We start from the raw sequence: 18,744 nt of genomic DNA, 5'->3' as shown, positions 1-18,744 counted from the left end.
CAATCGCGTGTGGAACTTCTCGCGCACCCCTGAGATACACGCACCCAGGCCAATCGCATGTGGAACTTCTCACGCACCCCTGAAATACATGCGCCCAGGGCAATCGCGTGTGGAACTTCTCGCGCACCTCTGAAATACACGCGCCCAGGCCAATCGCGTGTGGAACTTCTCGTGCACCCCTGAAATACACGCTCCCAGGCCAATCGTGTGTAGAACTTCTCGCGCACCCCTGAAATACACGCACACGCTCCCCCAGGCCCGATCGCGTGTGAGACTTCTCGCACACCCCTGAAATACACGCACACGCTCCCCCAGGCCAGATCGCGTGTGGAACTTCACGATCACGTGTAGTACTTCTCGTGCACCCCTGAAATACACGCGTCCAGGCCATTCGCGTGTGGAACTTCTCGCGCACCCCTGAAATACACGCACCCAGGCCATTCGCATGTAATACTTCTCGCTCAGCCCTGAAATACACGCACACGCTCCCCCAGGCCAGATCGCGTGTGAAACTTCTCACGCACGCATGTTCCCGACACCCGTAATACGCGTTCCCCGCTTTGCGTTTGCTGTTTGCCATTCCGGTAAACTGGTACAGGGTTGGCGCAGCCCTTTGCAATGGTTTTGCGATCCTGATGGTTTTTCCTTGCGCGAGGGCGTTCTTGGGGGCGTAACTGGCGCTGCTGCAGGGTCGCTGCGCCACTCTGCGCCACGTCTGCTTTTGGAGGCGAGAATCCATGAACACGCTGTGCACGGAAATTGATTTTATTGCACGCGGCTGGCGCAGACATTCGCACGGGCACGCTGTGCGCCAGCCGCGTGCGACACTTTTGTGAGGAATTACATGAATCGGCCTGTTAATTTCTCAACAATCCTTTTCGCTTGCAGCCGGTACACTGTTCAAAGCCTATATTTTATACCTATGTGGTGCATTGTTTCCTTAAAAAGGTAATTTCCGAAATGTTGCCCGTAATCAGACCTTATCTTGTCAAACATCCCCCATCTCAAGAACTTTACGACTGATGTGAATTGTTCTTACCACAGGGCCCTGCCTCAAACCAATGGGAAAAAGGGCACACTACTACAAGCATGTAGCTATAAGAGGCACATCTGTCTTACATGTCAACATGCAAGTGCCGGGAGGGCCCTTCTGATCATGGCAATGTCCCCCGCATAGTCTTTAATATATGATCGGACAAAAACTGTTCACACACCACACACTTCCCTGTAAACTCTGTCACTCGCTCAAGTAACTTTGGAACGTACCACCCCTCATTTATCTCTGCCGCTATGTGTTCTTTGGAAGAGTGGGCAGAAAAGTGCAACTGCTCTAACGCTATGCTTAACAACTTCATTGGCATAACTGGTTACCCTGTGCTGTTTTGCTACATATTAAATTGGTGGGAGAGAGGCAACACCCCCTTTGTATCCACAAATCATTTTCCTCCTGCGGGGCTTCTCCTTGTAACTCTATTATCTGTATAATCGGTTGTTGTATTAAAGCCTTCCCCTTTCTCTTGCTCTTGGCCCTTCCTTGTCTCTGCCGCCGTCATTTGTATTTTCCATTTTGCACCTGGGTATAGACTCATGTACCCTTCAGGTAAGTAGGCTGCTTCTTTCACTGCTCTGTCGGGCATTTTGTTCTCTAACAATATCAGATCCTGTTCACCTGTGTGGGCGGCGCATTTGATTATGGTCACCTCCAGTCGCAGCTTCATTGCTTCAATCAGTTGCCCGAGCAACCCTGCATGCTGTACTGGTTACACATCACTCCTCTTGAACCACCTTATTTCCAATCCTGAATGTATGATGAACATCACGTAAGCAGAATCTGAGAATATGTTAGCTACATGCCCTTCCATTATGTTCAATGCATTGCTCATGGCCACTAGCTCTGCTGCCTGTGCTGAATAATGCAATGGTAACCTCTGCTGTGATGCCACTACATACTCCCCATTCTTGTAGCACACTACCGCCACCCCAGTATGTCTCCCTCCCGTATTGGGGTCTATACTCGAAGAGCTGTCAATGGAGACAAAGCGCCTCATTACGAATTTGATGATAACCCACCAAACTCATAACATCAATCCGCTGCCAGATATCCCGTGCCACCAGGACATTACAAGTCCCGGCGGCCTGGGGTGTCAGGTGGCAGAAAGTGTAAGTCCCCATTTCCCTGGAGTCCCATAGGTGCCGGTGCTTCTGTGAAAACCAATCCCTTGCTGTTGTGCCATTCGTATTGCATGTGCCTGACCTTGTTGCCCAAACTGGCAGGTGCGCGCAAAATATCCCATGTTCCCTCATTTGAAGCATGGCCTGATTGCCCTATATCCTGTTCCCCTGTATCCGCCTCCTCTTCCTTGCTGCGGGTACCCTCTCCCCATTGGAAAGAACCCCTGATAGATAATTCTGCTGCTGTGGTGCTCCCCATTGTGGCAAATACAGTGGTGGCACAATCCACCCTTGCCGTAGCATGTTCCTCATGGGAAACCCTCCCTGTTGGGTGGGCACCACATCAGCAGCGGTGGGTACAAGCATTGCCCCCTCCATCATGTACCACACCAATTTCTTTTGAACCAGTCTGTTTTCTGCCTTTGCAGCATTCTCTGACATCTACCTCTCGCTCTATTGCTTCCTTTTACAATAGTCCACTATCATTGCCTGTATCTCTGTCCATCCCTTTGCTTCTATTCCTACAAACTTGCACAGAGATGCCTGGATATCCACTGGCAATCCTTTGACCAAAATATGGTAGAACAAGGTTATGCAGTCATCCCAGGCTTTCCACGTCTCCAACATCTAACGGTTCTGTACCTGTTTGATAGTCTCTGCTGGGCCTTCATCTGGCTTCTTCTTGTGTGGCGTTACTGCTCCTAAATCTGAATTATCTGGGTACATGCATGCTTCTCTGCACCTTCCACATGTGGGCTTAGCAGTTGTTGAATGGATACCCATTGTGTGCATTAGTACTCAGACTCATCCCTTTGCATATTGCCTGCTCCCATATATTGTCCCCCGCTCTCCCATTATGGCCGCAAATAAACCTTTCATATCCTCTATGGCCATGTCAGCCCAGCTGTCTCTTTCTCAAGCACATATATGCATTTGCTGGCCCCGGACACAAGGGAAGGCAAGCTGTTAAACTGTATTCGTATAATACTGCCTTGATATGAATATTGTCCTAAGTCCATTCCCTTTACACGGAAAACCACATCTGAAATATTCTGATTTCTGATCCACTTTGCTGCCATTTTAAGAATCATCCTCCATTTTGATTTCCACTCGTGCTTTGTGTCCTAAAATGGTGGACTGTGTTTTCGACTGCAGCCGAGCCGAACCACCTTTGAGTTATATCAACATCTAGGCTGACCAAGAGCAGACTGTTTGTTCTATGCAAAGAAACCTTGTGACTCGAATGAACTGCAATACAAGTGTTGTCTGTGCTCACAAGCCTCATCCTCATCTAAACAATGAAACAATACAAGAGCAAACTCAAACTGTGTGCTTTGGTGGTGAATATTGTGTTCTTTCTTGAAACTAGGCTCACGTTGAGCTCGAGACCTAAGCACAACCATTGTATCTTCATGGACAAGTAAACTGTTAAATAATATTGTCATGTTTGTCATATGAACTGGGCACGAACCCTAGCATGTAAATTATTAGTTTGAGAGGGGCTGGACAATGATTGGAAAATGTATAAAATAGAGCCTGTGTTAAGATGTCCAACTCTCTCACCCCTCACTGTGTCTGCTGGTACACACTGCGAGGTTTTGGGAGCCAAATAGCTATCTGATTTGCTTTGAATTCTGGATAGAAATAATGATACTTATATCTTTTCGACCAGTGATTGGCGTATTTCTTTTTGTGGTACCAAGCCTCGATATTTCTTTGGTCTTTCAAAGCTAAAGATTAGGTTGCCCCGGTCCACTGCCTGCCATGGTATGTAATGTGCATCCACTCTCCTCTTCCGCAACAGTGACATCTGCTTTGCCCTGGGTCCTGCCCCTTCTCCCCCTCTCATTGCTTGGACAAGTGCTATTTTTACCTTCTCCTTCTGGCTATGAAGGGAGGTCGACCAGGCCCTTCTCGGCTCCTTGCATCTCTGTTGCTTTCCCCCCTTCTCCTCTCATGGCCAGGGGGTCAACTCTGCCTTCTCTGTCACTGAAATCATCCCCTACTTCTTCCTCATTTGATCCTATGCTGTCCTCATCCCCTCCTTCTGCCTCCTCCTTTCCCTCTTCTTGTTCCTCATCGTCCAGTCTGAATTGGATCCTCCCCGACTCCCATTCCTTTCTGTCTGCCTTGACCCCTTTCTCTCTATTCTTTCTCTGTACCTCTTCTTCAGTCACCCTTTTTGTTTAATTAAACAATGCATCCACCTGTTGTCATGTGCTCTTCTCAATGTCCACTAAGTATTTTCTCTCACCCGTTTGTGTGCCTCATCCCGTTGTGTGTCTCTGCACTTCTTTTTCCCTGTTATCCCTCATGATGCCCCCTCTTGGCATTCATGCTGCGGGTTTGTATACCTCACCGGAGGCCATACTGCCAGATAGGTACCATAGGGAGGGGTGGAGCACTTGGCCCTTCTGCCTCATACGTCCCCTCTCCCTCCTTCCTCCTTCTTCGTGGACTCTGCCTTCTTCTCATCATACTCCTTTCACAGCCCAATTATATACTGCCTGTTCTTTAACTTGGAGCCTTTATAACTTGGTAATAAATATGAGAACATGTTTTCTTTTATTTTACTGTCAAACACCTTCCTCTAATCAACTTATAAGGACCAAGGGTGTTTTAAAGAGGTCAAGAACGTTCCCTCATAACAACTATACAAATCTATCATGTAGTCTTGGCACCTCTCGCCTATTCCCTATAAAGGTCTATGTCCACATGGGACTCCACCTATCAGAGTTTACTCAAAAGAGGAAACAAATAGTGAGAAAAAGACAATATGCCATAGTACACTACAATACTGGTGCAGGTATTTAAATTATAACCTCACACCTCTTTACCTAAACAAATTTGCTCTTTATTAAATAAATTCATTAAAAAACCACAATTTAAGATGGTCACCCGACGTTTGGCTTCGGCCTCCCAGGTCCAACCAGGCCCAGCCTACACTGACTTGGCTCTGATTGGCTACAGTGCCAATTATCTGCACCTATCGAGCACCGGCAGGCGTAAGCTGGGCCATCTTCACCAAGGCCCAGGGAAACAAGGACATCACCTGTCCGGAGCCTATCCCCAGCCATGCACACTGTCAGCCAGACCCTCTGCTCAGATTGGCCCAAACCTCACTGACCCCACCTGCACCATACCTTCGCCACTAAGGTAACTTAACTCTCTTGACATCCACCTATGTGAACAGTTGCCGCCAAAGTTGCCTTTCGCCAGTCCCCTGACTACTCTACCTTACTCCGCCAGAGCCACTGTACACTGTATCAATCATCAAGCACTGGCCTTACGTTACTTACCTGTACATCATCCAAAGTACTTTGACCCACCTCCCTCGCTCTCAAAGCTGCAGCACGACTTATTACGGTCACCATCTGCTGCCCCAAGAGCATGATACCTTCTGTTACACTTTGGGTGGCCTGCCAATTCCACTATTAAGTAACCTGTATGCCTAATGTGCTGCCATATGTCTACCATATTCGCCATAACACTATGTATGTTCCATATATGCAGCCACACCTGCCATACTAATGCCTGCATAACCCCTTGCTTCACAACCTATGCACAACTATGCGCCATCTTGCCCCATGACCTTGCTCCAGGCTGCTGTAGAAACGGCAAGCCTATCAATTTGTGTGATTATTATCAATATACCTGAAATTGATATTAGCCCATTCCTATAGAACTATTGTTATTACACTATTCTGAAACTGATGGCAGCATCCTTAACCATCACTCCTTAGCGTGATTGTGATCTTAGTCTACTTCTGTGCCATGTTACTACCCTAACTTGATCTTGACTCGAATTTCCCTATGCAATTGACACCAGCCTATACCTGAATGTGATTTTAGCCTATTTCTCTGAAATTGGTACTAGCCTTATCTTGGACCCTACCCTTATGCAATTGATACCAGCCTATACTGAATGTGCCTATGCAATTGAGTTTATACAGAATACGCCTATGTAATGGATAATAGTCCCCAATGAATATGATTTTAGCCTACTTCTCTGTAATTGGTACTAGCCTTATCGTGGATTATGCAATTGACACTAGCCTACACTGAATGTGTCTATGCAATTGAGCTTATACTGAATATGCCTATGTAATCGATACTAGTCTGCACTGAATGATATCCTAGCCCACCTTTCTGCAATCGCTAATAGCCTTACCTTGGATTTGATCTTAGCCTCTCCTTATGTAACTGACACTAGCCTATACCCAAAACCGATCCCAGCCTAAACCTTGCAATTGCTACCAGCCTGCCTTGTTATTGAATTTTGCCCACTCCTGCACCAGCGACATTAAAGCCTTCAAATAGTCCTCCCTCTGCTCCTGACTTGACCCGGCCTAGCCTATGAGCATGAGCAAAACCCGGAGGACACAGATAACGCTACTTATCTTAGGCATCATCACCATAATGGCCCTCGCCTCCATGACTACATGTCCCTAGAAGGATAGAAACTTAAGACTGAGATCAAGACTGCCCCGTCTCTATGAACCTAAAACTAACTGTACAAATAAATGCACCACACATAATGTTGCCCACCTTAAAGAACTATCTACGAAACATGCACAACAGAACAGTTCCAATAATCTCACCACCGCGTATCCGGCCACCATGTTAATAATTCCTTGCAAAGTCAAGACACCTAAAGTAAATACACTCCCATCACCAAACCTAAAAGTACCTTATCTCTATAAGGGTTGCTTGTCAATGCCAGATCCTTGAGAGCCCATGCCGCTGATATTGCAGACACCCTAACCAATGAGAACCTAGACCTGCTGGCTATTACTGAAACTTGGCTCCATGAAGCCGCAGGACCCGCCCTTATGATAGCTGTACCAGAAGGTTACCAGATACTTAGAGCGGACAGACCAAACACCAGAGGAGGTTGATTAGCCATCATTTACAAAACAAATCTTCCTATTAGACTTACCACCCCTCCTTCCTGCCAATCCTGTGAGATACTTACAGCCGTACTCCCACTATCCAACAACCGCACACTTACAATCTACCTGGTATACAGACCACCAGGACAATTAGGCACCTTTGAGGATGACCTCACCTGCCTCCTAGCCAATAACACGAGACACAAGACCAAGCACACATTTTATTAGTGGGAAACTTCAACTTGGGCTTTAATAACATTGGTGACAAACATGCCCAATCAGTCGCTGCCCTTTTGAAGGATTATGGACTGTCTCAAAAAGTCACCACTCCTACCTATACCAAAGGAAGGACTCTGGATTGGGTAGCCGACTTGAATTGCAACATTACCATCACTATTACCACCCCGCAATCTTGGACTGATCACTCTCTAGTTACTTTCACTGCCACCCTTGACCTTATCTGCCATCATACTCCCATTGCTTCTCCGCGCTATTAATTACACAACCTGCAACACAGATCCCACCATATTAGTGGAGATTTTCAATACTGCTATGGACAAAGTTCTAGATGCTACTGCACCTGTCAAAATCCACAAAGGCAGGCAGAAATCTTACCTTAACGTCTGGTTCACGCCCCAACTCAAAGAACTAAGACTACAAAAAAGAAAGCTTCAGCGAACTTGGCGACACTCGCCTTCCGACGAGAACAAAACCAAACTAACTAATTTATCCAAACTTTACAAGAATGAAATAATTAGCACAAAAAAGAATGCATTTAGAAAATCTAAGGCGAAGTTGGACACCAAGGAACTATTCTCCGTCATCTGGGAGATGGAATCACCTATACCACAGGTCAACAACACTCCTAAGGATAAGCCCTGGTGTACTGGCATTCAAAATGCACTTTCCAACAAAAACCCCTCACTCCGCAACTCAAAATAGCTAACAAGAAAGCTTCACTGATCTTACCAGAGCTGCAACCTGATCTTACCAGAGCTGCAGTTGGAGCAGGCAACTCCACTCCACCATTTAGCTTTAAGAAAATCGCTATCATCGAGACAGAAAAAGTCACAGTCTCGCTAAAATCTTCAAATTGCAAAGGAGACAACTGCCCAGCCCAAATTATAAAGGATGCAGCTAGAGACCTAGCCTCTTTCATCTCAAAGCTCATTAATGCATCATTCAAAACGAACCTAGTCCCTTATAACCTTAAAGAATCTTGGGTACTCCCACTGCTCAAAAAACAAACGCTAGACCCGTCCATCCCAACCAACTATAGACCTATCACCACAGCCCCCTTTCTACTTAAAAAATATTGATAGAGTAGCTTATCTGCAAAAACAGGCCTACCTAGAAGCCAACCACCTATTAGGATCACATCAATCTGGCTTCTGCCCCCTCCATCTCACAGAAACAGCATTAATAGACCTTAATACTCAAATTGATGAGTTGAAGGACAATGGGAAATCAGCTTTGCTACTCCTCCTTGACCTATCGGCAGCCTTTGACCGGTGGGTCATGCAGTCTTATGCAACCATCTTAGGTCGGCTGCCCATTTCTCAAGTTATGCCATAACCTGGATTTAGTCCTTCCTAGCCAACCGTACAATGAGAGTCTTCTCCCCATCAGCAGCTGCTGATCCCATACAATCCCACACATCCCATGTGGTGTACCTCAGGGATCATGTGTGTCTTCTACCATGTATAATATCTTTACTAAACCCCTGTTCGACAAGTTGGACAGACTGGGTGTCATCTACACTAACTATGCAGATGACACCCAGATCCGTATCCCCCTTTCGGGCAACTTCATGGAGGACTCAGCCTTGGTAAACAAAGTATACTTCCTCATTCAGGCATGGATGGCCTCCCACGGCCTCTGCCTGAATGATGACAAAATGGAGCTACTGATCCTAAGTTCAGAGACGGCTATGAAACAATTTAACCCGAGCTATGCCTCCTGCAATATTGATAACAACATTATCAAATGAATGCCCGCAGTCAAAACCCTTGGTTTCTATCTTGACTCGGCACTTACCCTTAAGAAGTAAGTTAATTCTCTCACATCCTCTACAACATACACCTGCAAATTGATCCAAACTTGTAGACCGTTTCTTACCGAATTGAGCTGCATTACCCTGGCAAATGCAATGCCTTATACGCAGGAGCTAATAAGTATATTATTGACAAACTGCAAAGAATTCAAAATAATGCCCTCAGAGCAGCCCTAAATATTCCCATCAGAGAACATATTTCCATATTCAGAAGAAAGGTCCACTGGCTCAAGATTCATGATAGGATCCTCTTTAAAACACTCTCACATCCAAATGTCTGAACAACAAAGCTCCTCCTTACTTTGCTGAAAGAATCAACAGGAGAATCACTACCCGCCCCATGAGATCTACCAACATCCATACCCTTGAGGTCCCCAGATTGAAACGTTCCAAAGCTGGCGGTTCTAGCTTCCCAGTCATAGCCGCACAATCTTGGAACTCACTCCCTCAGGATCTCAGATCAGACCAACCTTACTCTAGTTTTAGACGTAAAACCCTTTCCTAGATTTGGTCTAATGATTCCTAACCTACCTGGAATTCTCAACTTACCACTGCCTTACTTTTACCTTGTAAACACTCGCCATCATATGTATGCTAGGCATATCACTCTTAATGCAGTCGTCACCTATGTCACACCGGAATGTAATTTTGCTATGTAATCTTGGAACACTTGTACATGACCACTTGTCTCGTTGTATAGTAGGTGGTAGTAACTGGTCTTACTCCTCATGTATTTATGTACCACTATCATCTATGTAACTAAGCTCTAAGTATACATGTAACGTTTGCGCCAAGCTACCTAAGGGTTTGGTTGCACTCTATCAAATAAACAAACAAACAAGTAAACAAACAAGCAAACAAGCAAACAAGCAAAGAAAGAAAGAAAGAAAGAAACAACAAACAAACAAACAAACACTCATAAAAAAAAGTCAATCTTCTTGTTAAACTTCACCAGAGATAAAGTAACTGGTACTAAATAGCCAGAATCATATAATACTGTGACGTGTTCGTATTAAGAACTCCAAAGGAAAGTAACAATGTACATCAGCAAATGATACTTTCAACTGCTAACACTTTTCAAAGTCAAAAGTTCATGTGTTTAGCATTACAACACTTATATTCATTGACAAATGCCTTCTTAGGGGAACTATAATAGACAATGTCCTATTCTAACTGTTTGTTTAATATAACAGTATACATGATCCCAACATGTTTCATTCTCGTTTATGTCACAAAATAGTACAGAGAAATTCTTCAGGGGAAAACTCTTGTGCCATAGAACATCAATTTCCAATGTTTGCCATTGCAACACCAGGTTTCCAATCTTGAGCACTCCGCGGGTGGTTAAATTGCTCTGTAATCCAACAATGACTGCTCAACTCATCAATCTTTTCATAAATGTGGCAGATAGGGGTTACTTCTCATTAGTAAACTGGTCACCGTCCAGATCGCTTGTTATCAAGATATATAGCTCAGTGGCATCGCTCTTGCGTGTCATGCGCCAGAAGTAATTCAAATGATTCAGAGTGTAATTGCTTTCCTAGCGGCTTTCTGACGTTACCTTGCTGACAATCATTTTCTAAAAAACACTCGAAACGATAAGCACAATTAAACACAAGCAACCTTTAAGCGATGAACCTTCCACCTTGGTCAATACCACAAAAGCAAAGTGCCACCACTTTCTGACATGCGTGCCGTCTTCTCTGCTCCATCAAAACACTTCTTCAACAACTGCATAATAAAATAACCCTGGTCTTCCCTAAATGAAACAACTGTACAATCACCAGTTTTTCGCACAACTCCTGTCTGACAGGGTCCGTCTCTCACTACGCACCTCTCCTGCTCTACCACAGGTGTGCCCACACTCATGTCCAATCTCTATGAGGTGACGCATACTAAAATCTACTACTACTATGGCCGACGTCCTCCCATCTTGAGGATGCGTCCTAAACACCACACAATATAGTACCTCACTCTCTGTGGGCATGCAACCACAAGACATCGCTTTCTTGCACGGTTACACTCACATGTCCTACAGATCCTCGAGTCCTCTCGGCACTGAGGCCCATGTGTGCTGAATCCTCTCCCCAGCATGGACTGCGCCTGGGACCAGGAAGGCCTTTGTGAACTCAGTGTCTACAGGGCCTCCTCAGAGTTGTGTGTGGAACAGGTCTGCGGTCGCTGGACCCTCGCCCCAAGGAGTGCGGCTGGAATACCCTAAGTTAACCGAGGGAACTGAGGATCTCGCTGGGCCTCCAAAATGTATTTGGGGTCCTCTAGAGTGCGTAATAAATGAGTTACCAGTGGGAGTCCAAAAAGGGAGCATACACCAGGCAAGAAGTAATGCTGTTTATTACTGTCACGCTCACCTGGTCTCCACAGGGACGTGCTCGTGTTCGAAGGATGATGTCTGCACTGGTGTTGCTCTGCTTAACTGAGGGTGCTAGCTTGCGTCGTCCTTTCGTTCTTGCCTCAGGAGATGTTCATCTGCAAGTCGAAACAAGATATATTAGCCAATTGAATGGGGCAGGTTTGGTTTTCCCCTCCTTCCGATTTTCCCTTCTCTTCCTCTGGCTCACCTTGGTTTTTTAATGGGCGAGCTCTCCATCCTGCACACTCTGGCAGGGGCACGGTTTCACAGTCTTTCCAGGATCTAGTTACTTCACTGATCCGATGGAGATTGCTGAAGTGGAAAGGCCGGAGTAAGCAGGTAAGTCTCTATTCCAATAACTCCTTGAAATAGCTGCCTTAAGTCTTTGTGCTCGAGATATCTAATTTTTGTTCTTGTCTTTCAGGTGCGGCTTTAAGCGGATTTCAGATGATGGATGACTCTCCTGACAATGATGAGCAGGATTCCAGCTGGTAAGTATAGCGCTGTGCGGGGCGCGCTAATTGTTCGCTGTATTTAGTTTTCCTTGCTGTGTGCGACTAAACTGCTTTGTCTGTTCTGTTCGGCAGGTGCGGTGCAGTTCCAGGAAGAAGATAGAAGAGCCGCTTGATGGGTTGAGTTGCAACGCGATGCTGGAATGATGAAGAACTGCTCGATGGAGTTCCTAGAGGTGGCCGATTTTAGGTGAGTAGCTACCCGAGAGAGTACCTTCAGTTCTGCTCTTCTACAGATGTGGAGGTCCGTGGGTAAGCAGAAGGCGAGATCAGGATGTTCTGCAGGTAAGGCCTTCAATGCGTTTCGAACTCCTGGTCTTCTCTTTCCTCAGGTGCCGATTCAAAGAAGACTCTGGACGGGCGTGGCAGAAGGGAAGCAAGAGCTGAGCTGACACGGTGAGCGTTACGCTGCAGGAGTGCAGAATAACGCAAAGCGTGTTCAGTTTGCAGGGTGCGGTTTAAATAGCCTTGCAAGTAGTCCCAGGAAAATAGTCCCCCTTAACCGTATCCTGTCTCCAGGTAAAGTAGTCCCAAGCCACAACCTGTACTGAATGGCTCAGCCTCTCAGAGCCAAGTATATGGCCCATGTATTCAGCACCTAACATGAGCCTGGCGGCAGCAGCGCCAGGACTGAGTCCAGGTGAGCCTAGCTGGGGCCTGGGAAGTCCCCAAGGAAGCCAAAGTCCAGGATGGGCTCACCAGTTTCAGGGTTTTGGGGGCATGCACCATGACAATTACAGCTGGGCACGCACAAATCAAACATCCCAGTGTAACATAATTGATTGAAGAGGGCTGTCAAACTGGTTGAATGCAGACAGTACTTTTATACAACTTTCACAATGTGTACAGAGTAAGAGACAGTTACTCTTCAACTTTTCACATCTTTGCTGTTCCCATGAAGCTGATTGGTTAGAATACGTCATGCCCATAGAGCTAGAAATAGGTTAGTTGAACATGTGTGGAGCAAAAACTGACCTGCCTTCTCCCGGTTCATTCCCTCCCATTGTGGTGCCACATTGCCCCCTGCTCCATCCCATAAATACTTGTAATTAGTAATAACATAGTTGTTCACACGGCACCTGCCTGATGATAATCCTTGCAAATGCTGTTATGGACACACTATGCTTTTTGCCTTTCAGGGACACCAAAACATTCCATCTGATTGCCTCTCTTCTTGGAGTGCCCCTTCATCCTTCACCCTGGTTCCTATGCTCATCAGCGATGGAGCGATTTGAAACCACCTTTGGTGTTATGCAAGTGCCTCCCCAGATCCCAGCTGCCACGAGTAACCGTGGGAGAGACTTGCCGACCTTCATTGTATCGCCCGGTACTGTTCCCAGCGACCACGGTCTGCTGGGGCCACGCAGCCTGAATTCAGCTTCCCACCCCTGAGCCGGTGTATACTGGTGGTGTGTTCATCCTCACCTACTGTGAGAAACCTACACATGGCATTCCCATGGAGTGAATTTACCTGTGTTTTTTGCCTCCCTTGCAGTTATGCAGCAGGTTCCCTGGTGTTCACACTGGGTTATATACAGAGTGTCCCTCCTTGTTCCGCTCCATGTTTGGTCCCTGGGGCTAACTACAGCGTCTAGTGACCCATTGTTCCTGTCTTTGGGGTCTCAGGGCCCATCCCCCATATTCCCGCAATTGGTAGGTGTGCTCCTCTGTCTGGCGCTGAATCAGCACCTTCTCTAGACACCTATGCAATCCCTTAGCACTCGGGTAGCCCTGTATCCCCCTTCCCGTCCTCCCTTCCCCTTCACTTGCACTCTCTCCTCCATGGTCTGCTCTCCCCTTCCCACCCTAGTGCCTTTGTTAGCATTACCTAGTATATCATAATCATACTTTGTTTATGAGAAACAGAGAATAGTATGCCACTACTTGACAAACGATGGTACTTCCTGGGCATTTGATGACAATAGATGGAGAATGGTGTCAATGCCAGGAGACATAATACCTAGCCTATAGATGAGCTAGAACTATTGGCGTTATCTGTGCTTGTTTGAATCGTGATGTATTGTGAGGTGTTGTGCATTCCATTTCTCACGGTGTTTCGCTTAATGCCTTGAAAGAGGACACAAACTGTGTTTTTTTTTTTTGCATACATAATTTAAAGAGACATGATACACGTTAAATGGAGCTATTCAACAAAATCAACAACACATTGTTCGAATTAAAATCACAGCAACACTATCTTTCTCGGTAGTTTGTGAAGATTTGTCGAAGTCCCCCCAGGACCTATATTCTCTAATTTCTGTACTCGGCGGGAGTAGTGTTTTTAGCTGAGAGAAGTGTTCGCACACAGTAGGAACTCCATTAAGGCAAGCATTGATGGGATACAAATGATCTAATGACGCATTTGGAACAGGTGATGCCATCCTTTATGCGGGTGTTGCTCATGCTGATTTGCAACATAAGACCCCATATTAGCAAATCTCGTGTAAACAGAAAACCATTAGTTTGTTGCTTCCTAAATTAAGGTGTTTTGCATCAACATCTTCTTGTTTTCTACGATCCTAATAGCTATTAACTAAACAGTGAAATCCAGTAAGTTAGAACTGTTTTTCATTTAATAAATATTTATGCTTTGCGATATGTCAGCAGTAAAAGGCCATATATTTTTAGGGTCAGTGTCTGGAACGATGATTCTTTGGCATGACCTCACCACATCACGCAAGATATTTCGCAGAATACCATGACTTATTGTCTTGTTTGGGTAATGGCCCCCCACAGTTTGTAAAATGTCTGCGCTCGAGTTCTTTGCTTTTGTCTAGGTTTCAAAATCTTAGGCCCACCTTTCTCTTTGTGGGTTCATCAAAATGGGTTGTGAATCTCCCCGCCTTCAGCTGTGCATGATAGGATTTCCGGTATTCCCAAATCTCCCTGAAATAGGAGATTGGAATACTTTGCCGTCAGAGAAAATGCAACCTAGCGCTTCCGAATTATTTAAATGTTTTCTGTAGAAACAATTGCTTAAAATAATGGCATTAAAATCATAACTTTTACTCTGTGGAGTAGGGGTTGACTAGGTTCATATGTATTAAATGGCCCAATGCATATGATATGCTTTTAGAATCAGCAATGTCGAAATGTTATTAATAAAATAAAATAAGCGGTTTTCGCCCTACTCCCGTTCATTTTCCCATTGAGAAAAAAGTGCTTCCCTTGAACACCTGTTGCACAGAAACTGTGGACAGATCTGCACTAAATAAGAAACATGTTGGGTACAAGGTGTTGAAGAATTGAGAATCACCCTTTTTCTGGTTTGGTGCAAATCTGACCAAGCAGTTTTTTTAATGTAATTTGATTAAGAAGTGTTGGCTCTGGTCCCAAGAATCTTTCATATATTTTATTGTTGATGCTGTTCAGAAGTGAAATCTGCCATATGTTCCCCCAATGCGAGCAATTCCAGAGGTAATATCGAGGGAATCTGAATCTAAAAAGTGCCCAGGTGCTATTTGGCGAAGGAAAAGGTGGGAGGGGAGGTTATATGAGGGTACAAGTGAGGAGAAAAGAGGAAGACGTGTAGTCAGAGAGTTATGAGTGACCTGGAGATCCCCTTTGTACTAGAAAGCGGGAGTCCCACACAAATGCACAAGATACACTCAGAAAACAAAAAGTCATTACTCATGCAAACATGGGATAATAGAAGAGGGTGAGGGAGGATTTATAGGATTTACACAAGTGGGACCTAGTAAAGAGGATGGGTGCAGAGGGAGAGCTGCAGTGTGGGTGTGTCACGACTCGCTCCCTTCGCTCCCGTTCCCACCACTTGGGGGCATGATTTGGGGTTTATTCCCTACTGGACTTTTCCTCCGAACTTTATGCTACAGGGCTGTGATGAATTGGGAGCGCTAAATCACTATTTTCCAAGCTACTTCCCTTCCGGATCCATTCCAGGTTTTTGGCAGCCAGCATGCTTCTTTAACCAAATGACTATGCTTCCCAGAATGCCTGGCCCACTGCTCCACCTCCACCCTTGCAGGACAAGGTTGGGTGGAGGATAGGTAACAGCTGTGGCTGCAGGTGCAGCAATCAGCACACCCGAGGCGTGTGCTCGTTAAGCAGCTTTAAAAGCCTCAGTCTTACTTCAGTCCAGCGCTGGTCATCGTTTGCAGTGTTCCTGTTTTTGACTAGTCCCTTGTTCCTGGTTCCTTGCCTTTGTACCTACTTCCTAGTTCCTGTTTTCTTGTTTCCTCCGCCCTAAATTTCGGATTCATGCGCTAATTGATTTCTGCTCCCTTGATTCCTTTTTTGTCTTCCTCTGTTTGCAGGCAGCATTTCTCAGTGCTTTCCCTTTTTAGATGCAGCCCAGTTTGTCTGTGTTCTATATTTCTTTGACTCTGTCCTTTGCTGCTGTAACCCGTTTGCCTTAGCCGTCCTCTTAGTTTAGTTTCCTGTCTTTCCCTTGGAGGGGTAGGGAGAAGTTTGCATAGGTTATTTCGTTTTTCCCTGCTCCTGATCCTTACTTTCTAGTGGGATCCTTTCCATGTTTTCCACTGCACTTCTGCATTTATTTTCCCTTTGATTATTAGGTGTGGTGTGCGGTAGTAGCTAGCTCCTGTGTGAATGCTTATGTTTTCCTCACTATTTTGTAAACACTATTCCAACTTAGGTATTTAGTTTTCCTTCCATTGCTGTTCTAGCCTTTCGGGGTCCCAGTTTCATCAACAGGATTCGTGGGCTAGCTGACATTCAAGAGGTTTATCTCGTCCCCGTGAGTACAGTTCTTAAGTTCCCTTATGAAATACCATCAAGAGTGTTAGTACACAGATCCTGTCATTGCTTGCCCTCCACGTGGGTTTAGCGCTGTCAGTACCTGTAACAGCAATTGGGGGTAAGGCGCTTGCCGACTTTCCTCGCGGTCAGGTGCTTACCCCACATCCCTTTTCATATATTGGTTTTGATGTCCCACTCTATTTGCACTCCTGGGTTCTAGCATACCTGAGTCGTAGTTCCTGGGTGCACATTTCCCTTGCCATATTCGCTGCCTTTGTACTCGCCTGACTAATCCTGATAGTATGACCAGCCCAAAATTCCCATTGAATATGGCAAGTTTAAGAAAGAAAGGCAGCAAGGCCTCTAACAAGTTTGTACAGAAAGCTTCCCCTACATTTACCTGTGATAATCAAATCACTAGTCCTGACTCAAATGAACTCCTTGTCACAAATGGGCATTTACGTGCAAAGTATTTTTCCCATAGGATGGCACATCCTACATTGCCTGATCCTAGTTCTATCTTTTGTTTTGATCCCGATTCTATGTCAGCGCAAGCCTTAGCCGCAGAAAACAACACACTGTTAGACTTATTATACGAGAGTACCTCTGTTGTTGAACCCCATGATTCCAGTTGTGCTTCACCTCAGATAGAACAGTTTCATGATACAAACATAAAGAATGGAGGGGTTTCTTGCATAACTTCTGTTTTCTACCCTCAGTCTAAAGCATACTCCGTTGCACAGGTACATACTGTAGTCCCTAATGCCAAGAGGTCTAATGTCAATAGTTTGTTTAAGGGAAACACAGACCAAGTTGGTAAGATAAGCTATAAATCACAGAACCTGCAAGCAGTAGAGGACAATGTACAATCGGTGCACATCCAGATTGCTAGTGCAGGATCCAGCCCTGATGCCACTATGCTTCCCCCTGTGCCTACTGATAGTGATGTACAGTTAATGCAGGGCATGCTAAGAGCTAAGCTTGAGGAGTTAAGACAAGCATTCATTTCTTTACAAGAGGAAAATAAAACCTTACACTCTTTACTGAATACACCTCAGACTTTATCTGTTGATGTGGAGGAAGTGAACACTGTTCAGCCCCTGAGTGCTGAGACTTTGGTAAACCATGATATTTGTCGATATGTTAGATCTATTGGGAGTGAAGGTCTTTCGTCTAGCACAGCGCTTAATCTAGGCACGGGTTCTAACAATTGTTCTGCTGTTTATCAGGGATTGCAGTTAGCTGAAGATTTACAAGCCACTCCTTTACCAAAAACTACCTGTGTAGCAGTTTGTCATAATTCTGAGCTAGCACACATACAAGCTTCTGATTTCCAAACACAATCCACAAAGGTGGCATACACAGATTCAGTCACTACCGTAGGCTTAGGCCTTGCTCTTGATACAGCTGCTGAGACTGAAGTAGATGTTAAAGCTGATGTGGAAAACAATGTTACCTCTGGGTTCACTCTTCCTTCGGCCAATTCTGATCAATACGAACAGTCAGAGACAGTACAGATTTCATGTTCTGATGGACTCATTCCACAGTATACAGAACCAAAAAACCGTCAGGCGGTTCCTGAACTGTTGATTGATAATCTGCCTCTTTCAGAAGCTAAAACAGAGGAATGGACAATAGACGAAATCCTGATTAACAGAGACTTTACTATGGTGATTCCACTGGTTGATTTTGACTTCTACAAAGAAAGAGACTCTGTGTCACCCACTAAAGAAAGGGACTGCAAGGGTACAGCTCAGTCTTTGGTTACTGGTGCCAAGGAGTCTACTGCCCTAAAGGTGCCCTTCATTCCTGAGCCACCAATGGGTCTGTCAACTTCTGAGACTTCTGTCTGTCCTCCTACAATCATTGACTCTTCTATGATCCAATCCACAGCTCTGCAGTCATCTTTGGCACACGTGTCTTCAACCAATGAACCGCTGCCATGTCTGTCATTTACTCAAGAGCCAGTCCCAAAGACCTGGACATGTTTGTATCCAGCAACCGAGATTGCTCCAGCTTGCA

Source organism: Ambystoma mexicanum, chromosome 2p (genome assembly GCF_040938575.1).
Source record: "Ambystoma mexicanum isolate Mex_15411 chromosome 2p, UKY_AmexF1_1, whole genome shotgun sequence".
Taxonomy (NCBI): domain Eukaryota; kingdom Metazoa; phylum Chordata; class Amphibia; order Caudata; family Ambystomatidae; genus Ambystoma; species Ambystoma mexicanum.
Note: the sequence above shows the minus strand (reverse complement) of the source record.